Below are 8,494 nucleotides of genomic sequence, written 5' to 3'. Positions count from 1 at the left end.
AATAAATCTTTTTTTTTTTTAAAGTCAAAGGACAACTTTCAAGAGTCAGTTCTCTTGAAATATTTGAATGTAGGTCATCAGGCTTGGTGACCAGCCGTCTTGCTGTCTGAGCCTTTTCACCTGCCCTCAAATACAATTCTCAAATGGGAGGGGGGCATCAAGGATGTACATGTACCTCAGCGATAGACAGCTTACCCCACAAGTACACAGCTATAGGTTGATCTCCATCCACTCTAACAAAAAACAAAACAAACAAAAAAACCAAAAAACAAAATTAAAAAATTAAAAAAACCACCCAAAAACGTAATAATGTATACCAAAGGAAGAAAACAGCAACTTTTTCCTTTGTGAAAATACAAGGCAGTCGACAGTATCAGAATCAAAGACAACCTAGATATTAGCACTACTAAAGGAAGGCTCAAAGATATACAGAAATTGTATGTTAAAGGAGCTAATGAAAAATACGGGTTGTGTGCATGAACAGGTAGGGAATTTCAAAAGAATGATGGAAGTTATGAAAATTCTAGAAAATAAAAACACAGGCGGGCATGAGGCCATGGGTTCAACCTCAGCTCAAGAAAGAGGAGGAGGAAGAAGAGTTGGGAAAAGAGGAGGAGGAGGAAATATTAATACACCAGAAGAGATAAACAGCTCCCACAAGCCCACCAGGAAATTTAGTTCATGAATCACAGAGACTTTCAAAGAGATATATATCAAAATAAAATATACCTAAACACATACTCAAACTGTTAAAACATTGAGGCCTAAACAGGAAATCTCAAAGGTGATCATGGAAGACAAACATGCTACATATAAACACATGAAGATAAGGACTCAAGCTATGGCTGCGGGGGTCAGGATGGGCAGCAAAATGGCTTCTGCCAGCAGGTTGTGCAGGTAGTGAAGCCACATGATCCGTTAATAAGGTTCCCTAACAGAAGAGATAACAGTGTCTCAGGAGCTTTGAGATCTGCTGTGCTACCTTTCCATACCGCTGTAATTGCACAGCGTTCTAGAGGAAGTCTGTGCCCAGATTTGCTGATGTATCAGGGGCCACCAGACACTGCAGAAATAATAAAAACATTGCACACTTCAGACATACAAAAGTAAACCTTGTCTCAGGAAGAAATGGAATTTTTCTAGCATAGAGGTCCAGAGTGATCATTGTGGCTGCTGTTCATTATTTACGACCTGAGTGAATATTCTGTAAGTGTAGACATTCCTGGTGGCCGCTTGTATCTCCTATGTTATGTATCAGTCTATTATTGTCATGCCATCGCATGGCAGCATCCAGGCAGGTGTGGTGCTGGAGGAGCTACATCTTGTTCCAAAGGCAAACAGCAGAAGACTGGCTTCCAAGCATCTAGGAGGAAGGTGTCATTGCCCACTCCTACAGTGACACACTTCCTCCAGCAAGGCCACACCTATTCCAATAAGGCCACACTTCCTAAAAGTGCCACTCCCTGGGCCAAGCATACTCAAATCACCACAGATATTCTAGACTAGAGTGTGGGGAGAATGCAGCCTTTCTCTCAGTTAATTTATTAGTAGTAGGAATATAGCATAGTGGTAAACAAAAACAAAAACAAAACCAAAAACAAAACATTTTCCTATGTCCCTGTCCCAGGGTCTGTGATCCATTGTTCTAAGAATTTGGATATTGCATGAGTCAAATTCTCAGGCGGAACCTTTGTTGCTGGTCCAGGGATGGTGCCGTACTACTAAATATAAGAGGGAGCAGTGGGCAGAAAGACCTCCTGGAGTTTAGACCGGAAGTCTTCAGAAAGCCCACCTCTCCCTCTCTGTCAGCCAACAGAGAGAGGCCAGGAAACTGTTTTCCATCTGTTCCCCCCAGGACGTCTCTGAGCTTATTATCCTCATTATCAGCAATTTTAGATTGGGACTCTGCTCCCCAGAGGGAAAGGAAAATAGTAACCGTGTGGGGTGGAAGAAACAAGGTGCCGGAATTAATGAGCCCTCCGTGGAATGAATCCAGATGTGTTTTCCTTTAACGGGAAAAGAGAGTTACTTCAGAACTATGAGGGGTTGTTTCAAGGTCTTATTGTGTGTAATTTTCTTCTGAAACACAGCCATGTAAGCAGTGATGCGTAGTAAAACAATGAACGCTAAATTTAATCCACACTTGAGGGTTTTGAAGACCCAGAATGTGACACAACGCTCTCCCCTGGGAGATGTTTGGAGCCCAGGTAGACTGTGTTTGGCTAATTCTGTCTCCCAAGAATTGTATAGTACTTGGCACCTGGAAACTTTCAATTAATATCGGTACACTGTGCACACACTTGTACACACACACACACACACACACACACACACACACACACACACATTGTGTGTGTACGCCCATGCATAAGACTGGCTATGCATGACATAAGGGTCTCTTCAGAGCCTTGTTAAGCAAACTCTGGGGAAGTTGTTTCCACAGTCCAAGAGAACCCCCTTGGTATTTCTTCTAAGTCCCCCGCCACATACATCCGGCAGGCAGGGCAGGCATGCTCACGATAGTGCTGTTTACTAAAGCCAGAGCCCTCGAGAGTCTCCCTGGAGGCTTTGATTGATTTGTGCACAAGGGAAAGCTATTGCATCCAATTAATGTTTTGATATACACCAAGTAAATTCTCAAGTAAACACTTGCTGACTACAAATAATCTTCCTCGTAATCTTATATGAGGGTTTACAAAACATTAAGTTGAATGTTTTTCCCCTAGAATATATTCCAGAGTTGCTTGGTTTGGGTTTTTGTAGTGCTGCGAGCAAGCTTGGCTCATACTAGACAAGGTCCCCAGTTCCTTTCTCTAAATAAACCCTTCCATCCTGTACTCATGGAGCATGGAGCACGGCAGCTCTGTGATGCTGTTCTTGGTTGTCAACTTGTGGATTTAACTAAAACCCAAGCAGCTAGGCACACCTGTGAGAAAGGTTTTCTTTTGTTTGTTTTGTTGGTTTTTAAAATTCATCTGAACTGGGAAGACCCACTTTTAATTTAGATCTTTTGAGGGGGAAGATCTATCTTTAATCTGGGCCACACCTCTGCTGGCAGCCTACTTAAATGACATCGAAGAAGAAGCTCTCTTGGCCTGCTTGCCCTCATTCTCACTGGCAAGTCCATTCCTTCACTAGGATTAAAGACTACGTCTTCAGGATTCTTCCGTATGCTGAAGACTAGCCAAGACATCTAGCTTCATGGATTGAACAACTATGGATTCTTAGACCTTCCATTGGTGGACAACTATTGTTGGACTAATTGGACCATGACCTGTAAGCCATTCTTTATGTATGTACATATATGTGTATCTATACATCTATATAGATTTGTAGATATATATGTGTGTACATGGGTGTATATTCACATGTATTCACATGAATATGCACACACACACACACACACACACACACACCATTCTGTTAATTTTGTTCCTCTAGAGAACCCGATGTATATAAGTTCTATTCAATGATAGAGTGTCTCAGGTGACAAATGAAAAAGGTAGAAGTTTCCTACAGTTCCACTATTAAAGAAATCAAATGGTCTAAGAGACAGGGATGTCTGACATGGTTTAAGTATTTCAGAATGTAGAAAAGTTTGTACAGTCTTATCTATCAATTTTACTTTTGAATAAAATACTGAGCAATGTCAAGAGATATTCTGTAAAGGAGTTGGTTTACATGCTTTTGTTCTGGGTATCAGAATTCCAGATTCAGCTGAAGAGAGGGGGAGCATGTTGGAGGTGCACACCTTTATTAGAAACACCAGGGAGTCAGAGACAGAAGGATATTTGTGAGTATGGGGCCAGTCTGGTCTACAGAATGAGTTCCAGGACAGCCAGGGCTACAGAGAAATTCTGTCTCAAAAAACAAAAACAGGGAGAGAGAGACAGAGACAGAGACACAGAGAGACAGAGAGAGAGTGTGTGAGAGAGACAGACAGACAGAGATAGAGAGAGAGAGAGAGAGAGTGTGTGTGTGTGTGTGTGTGTGTGTGTGTGTGTGTGTGTGTGAGAGAGAGAGAGAGAGAGAGAGAGAGAGAGAGAGAGAGAGAGAACAACAGAATTCTGGCTTCAGAATTTTATCATATTTATTTGGAAGGCCTTTTCTACTGGGACTTTCATTGTCAAAAATATATTTATAGAAGAAGAATTACATCAACTCTGTGTTATCATAATAGTATATTGTCTTATGCTATGGTTTGGGTAAGTCAGTCTATATTACTTACTTTTCTTGTTACTATAACTAAAGCAACTGAAGGAAGGAGACTGGACCTTCCAGGGTATAGTCCATCACCACAAAGAAGTCATGGACTCTGCAAGTTGCAGCAACTGGTCACATTGTATCTGCAGACCAGAGATGGGACGGGAGGGGGAGGGGGTGTTAGGCATGCTTTCTAGTTTTTATGTGTTCCGATCTCCCCAGCTCATGGAATGATGTCACTTGTATATAGCATGGGCCTTCCCACCTCCATTCACCCAATTACAAACTCACTCACAGATAAGGTGAAAGATTTGTTCCTAAGATGGCTCTAGATCCTGTCAAGTTGAAAAGCATTATGAACCATTAAGTTTGCCAAGAGTCCATGTTTAAAGGTGGCTTTATTGAGAGGCTGAGACACTTTTTAGAAGTAGGTCTGACTGGGAGGTTCTTAGGTCACCGTGGCATGTGCTCTTGAAGATGTAGGGCCCTAGCTTTCCTCTGGTTTCTGGTCATGAGATGAGTTTAAGCAGTTTGCTTTACCACATGCTCTCTGTCATTTCTATTCCAGCAGGCCACCAGATACTCAAAGAATAGGACTTCCCAGACAAGACAGTCTTAGACAGGAAGCTCTGAAACCATCAGCAAAAATGAAAAATTTATTTTTACACATCAACTATCTCAGGTATTGTGCTATCTTTGTTATATTGACAGAACACTAACATATAGTGTATATCACCTTAGGTATAACTGTTGCATATGTTCAATCTGTAATTGTTATTTAGATGTATTATTATACATTTCCAATTCATCCTTAGTGGTGTTGAGCACTTGGAATTTCTGGAATAAAACAATAGATTAGAAGATCCCTCCATATAGCATACTGGTCGAAAAGAGTCAGGATGCTGTGCATGGTGGTGCACATCTTTAATCTGAGCACTCTGGAGATAGAGGCAGGCAGATCTCTGGCCTACAAAACAAGTTCAAGGACAGCTAGCGCTACACAGAGAAACCTTGTTTCAAAAGAAAAAGAGAGGGCTCCACCCCAGCCCCACAACACCCAGAGTAAGAATACCAGGCGCTCTAACATGCCCAGGATCACAGGAAAGGCCACAACTACTGCCCCTGGGATACAGGAAGGCAGGAAACCCACCTGGCCAGTGGCATAGGTTCCTTCCAGTTTGAACCTTCACCAGAGCAAACCTTGGGTGCTGGCTCTACACCCACTCCTACAACACCCAGAGGGAGCCTAACTCCCAGGTGCTCTGAAATGCCCAGGATCACAGGACAGGCCACAACATCTACTCTAACACCCAAAGTAACTGGATCTCCCAGGATCCAGAGATGCAGGAACCCCCACTCAGCCAACATGGGTTCCTTCCAGTTTGAACCTGCACCAGAACAGACCTGGGGTGCTGGCTCTGCATTCACTCTTACAACACCCAGAGGGAGCCTGACTCCCTGGTGCTCTGAAACCCCCAGAATCACAGAGGAAGTTCAACTCCCAGGAGATCATACACAACCAAGAGCACTGGAGCTCTTACACACTTAAGAACACAGTTGAGGTCACATCTTTCCCAACACCTAGCATAACTGGGACCCCACAGGAACCAGGGACACAAACCCCTGCCCAACCAGAAGCATGGGTTCCTTCCAGCTTGCACCTGTGCCTGGAGCAAACCTAGGGCTCTGGCTCCCTACTCACACCTGCAACATCCTGAGAAAGCTTGACCCCCCAGAGCTCTGACACAACAGGATCTCAGGAACTTGATCACACCCAGATTTCAGGATCCCAGAGGCACCTTTACTACCAGGAGCTATGACATACCCAGGATCTCAGGATCACAGGATCCCAGAAGCACAGGATCCCAGAGACAACTGCACTCTGAGGAGTTCTGACACAACCAGGATCACAGGAGGGACAGGCTGTAGTCAGAGAAAGCAAGGGCAGGTAGCACTAGAGATAACCAGATGGCAAGAGGAAAGTGCAAGAACATAAACAACAGAAACCAAGACTACTTGGCATCACCAGAACCCAGGTACCCACTATAGCAAGTCCTGGATACCCCATCACACCAGACAAGCAAGATTTGGATTTAAAATCACATCTTATGATGCTGATAGAGGACTTTAAGGACATAAATAACTCCTTTAAAGAAATATAGGAGAACACAGGTAAACAAGTAGAAGCTCTTAAAGAGGAAACACAAAAATCCCTTAAAGAATTACAGGAAAACAGAACCAAACAGGTGAAGGAATTGAACAAAACCATCCAGGATCGAAAAATGGAAATAGAAACAATAAAGAGGGGTTTGGGATTTAGCTCAGTGGTAGAGCGCTTGCCTAGCAAGCGCAAGGCCTGGGTTCGGTCCCCAGCTCCGAAAAAAAGAAAAGAAAAGAAAGAAACAATAAAGAAATCGCAAAGAGAGACAACCCCAGAGATAGAAAACCTAGGAAAGAGATCAGGAGTCATAGACTCAAGAATCACCAACAGAATTCAAGAGATAGAAGAGAGACTCTCAGGGGCAGAAGATATCAAAGAAAACATTGACACAACAGTCAATGAAAATGCAAAATGCAAAAAGCTCCTAACCCAAAACATCCAGGAAATCCAGGACACAATGAAAAGGCCCAACCTAAGGATAGTAGGTATAGAAAAGAGCAAAGATTCCCAACTTAAAGGGCCAGTAAATATCTTCAACAAAATTATGGAAAAAAGAAACTTCCCTAATCTAAAGAAAGAGATGTCCATGAATATACAAGAAGCCTAGAGAACTCCAAATAGACTGAACAAGAAAAGAAACTCCTTCTGTCACATAATAATCAAACCACCAAATCCACAAAACAAAGAATATTACAAGCAGTAAGAGAAAAAGGTCAAGTAACATATAAAGGCAGACCGATCAGAATTATACCAGACTTCTAACCAGAAACTATGAAAGCCAGAAGATCCTGGGCAGATGTCATACAGACCCTAAGAGAACAAAAACGCCAGCCCAGGTAACAATATTCAGCAAAGTTCTCAATTAACATAGATGGAAAAACCAAGATATTCCATGACAAAACCAAATTTACACAATATCTTTCCACAAATCCAGCCCTACAAAGGATAATAGACGGAAAACTCCAACACAAGGAGAGAAACTACACCCTAGAAAAAGCAAGAAAGTAATCTTCTTTCAACAAACACAAAATAAGATAGCCATACAAACATAATTACACCCTTAACAACAAAAATAACAGGAAGCAACAATCACTTTTCCTTAATATCTCTTAACATCAATGGACTCAATTCCCCAATAAAAAGATATAAACTAATTGACCGGATATAAACAGGACCCAGCATTCTGTTGCATACAGGATACGCACCTCAGTGACAAAGACAGACACTGCCTCAGAGTAAAAGGCTAGAAAAAAATGTTCCAAGCAAATGCTCCCAAGAAACAAGCTGGAGTAGCCATTCTAATATCAAATAAGATTGACTTTCAACCAAAAGTTATCAAAAAATATAAGGAAAGACACTTTATACTCATCAAAAAAAAAATCTACCAAGATGAACTCTCAATTCTGACCATCTATGCTCCAAATGCAAGGGTACCCACATTCATAAAAAAACTTTACTAAAACTCAAAGCATACATTGCACCATATACAATAATAGTAGGAGATTTCAACACACTCTTATCAATGGACAGATCATGGAAACAGAAACTAAACAGAGACACAGTGAAACTAACAGAAGGTATGAACCAGATGGATTTAGCAGCTATCTATAGAACATTTCATCCTAAAAAAAAAAAAAAAAAAAAAGAATATACCTTCTTCTCAGCACCTCATGGTACCTTCTCCAAAACTTATCATATAATCGGTCACAAAACAAGCTTCAATAGATAAAAGGAGAATGAAATAATCCCATGCATCCTATCAGATCACCATGAACTAAGGCTGGTCTTCAATAACAACAAAAACAACAGAAATTCCGGGGTTGGGGATTTAGCTCAGCGGTAGAGTGCTTGCCTAGCAAGCGCAAGGCCCTGGGTTCAATCCCCAGCTCCGAAAAAAAGAAAAGAAAAAAAAAAACAACAGAAATTCCATATACACATGAAAGCTGAACAATGCTTTACTCAATTACTTCAAGGAAGAAATAAATAAAGTAATTAAAGACTTTTTAGAACTTAATGAAAATGAAGGTACAATATACCAAAACTTATGGGACACAATGAAAGCAGTGCTAAGAGGAAGATATATAACTTCGAGTGACTCCAAATAGAAACTGGAGAGAGAATACACTAGCA

The 8,494-nt window shown here is 41.5% G+C and overlaps 1 pseudogene; it reads left to right on the top strand.

Annotated features, from left to right (window-relative positions):
• Positions 1 to 859: 859 nt before the first annotated feature.
• On the top strand, positions 860 to 1,143 carry LOC116903888 (annotated as a pseudogene).
• The last annotated feature ends 7,351 nt before the right edge of the window (positions 1,144 to 8,494 follow it).

Source organism: Rattus rattus, chromosome 6 (assembly GCF_011064425.1).
Source record: "Rattus rattus isolate New Zealand chromosome 6, Rrattus_CSIRO_v1, whole genome shotgun sequence".
Taxonomy (NCBI): Eukaryota; Metazoa; Chordata; class Mammalia; order Rodentia; family Muridae; genus Rattus; species Rattus rattus.
Note: the sequence above shows the minus strand (reverse complement) of the source record. Positions and strands in the feature narration are given on the sequence as shown.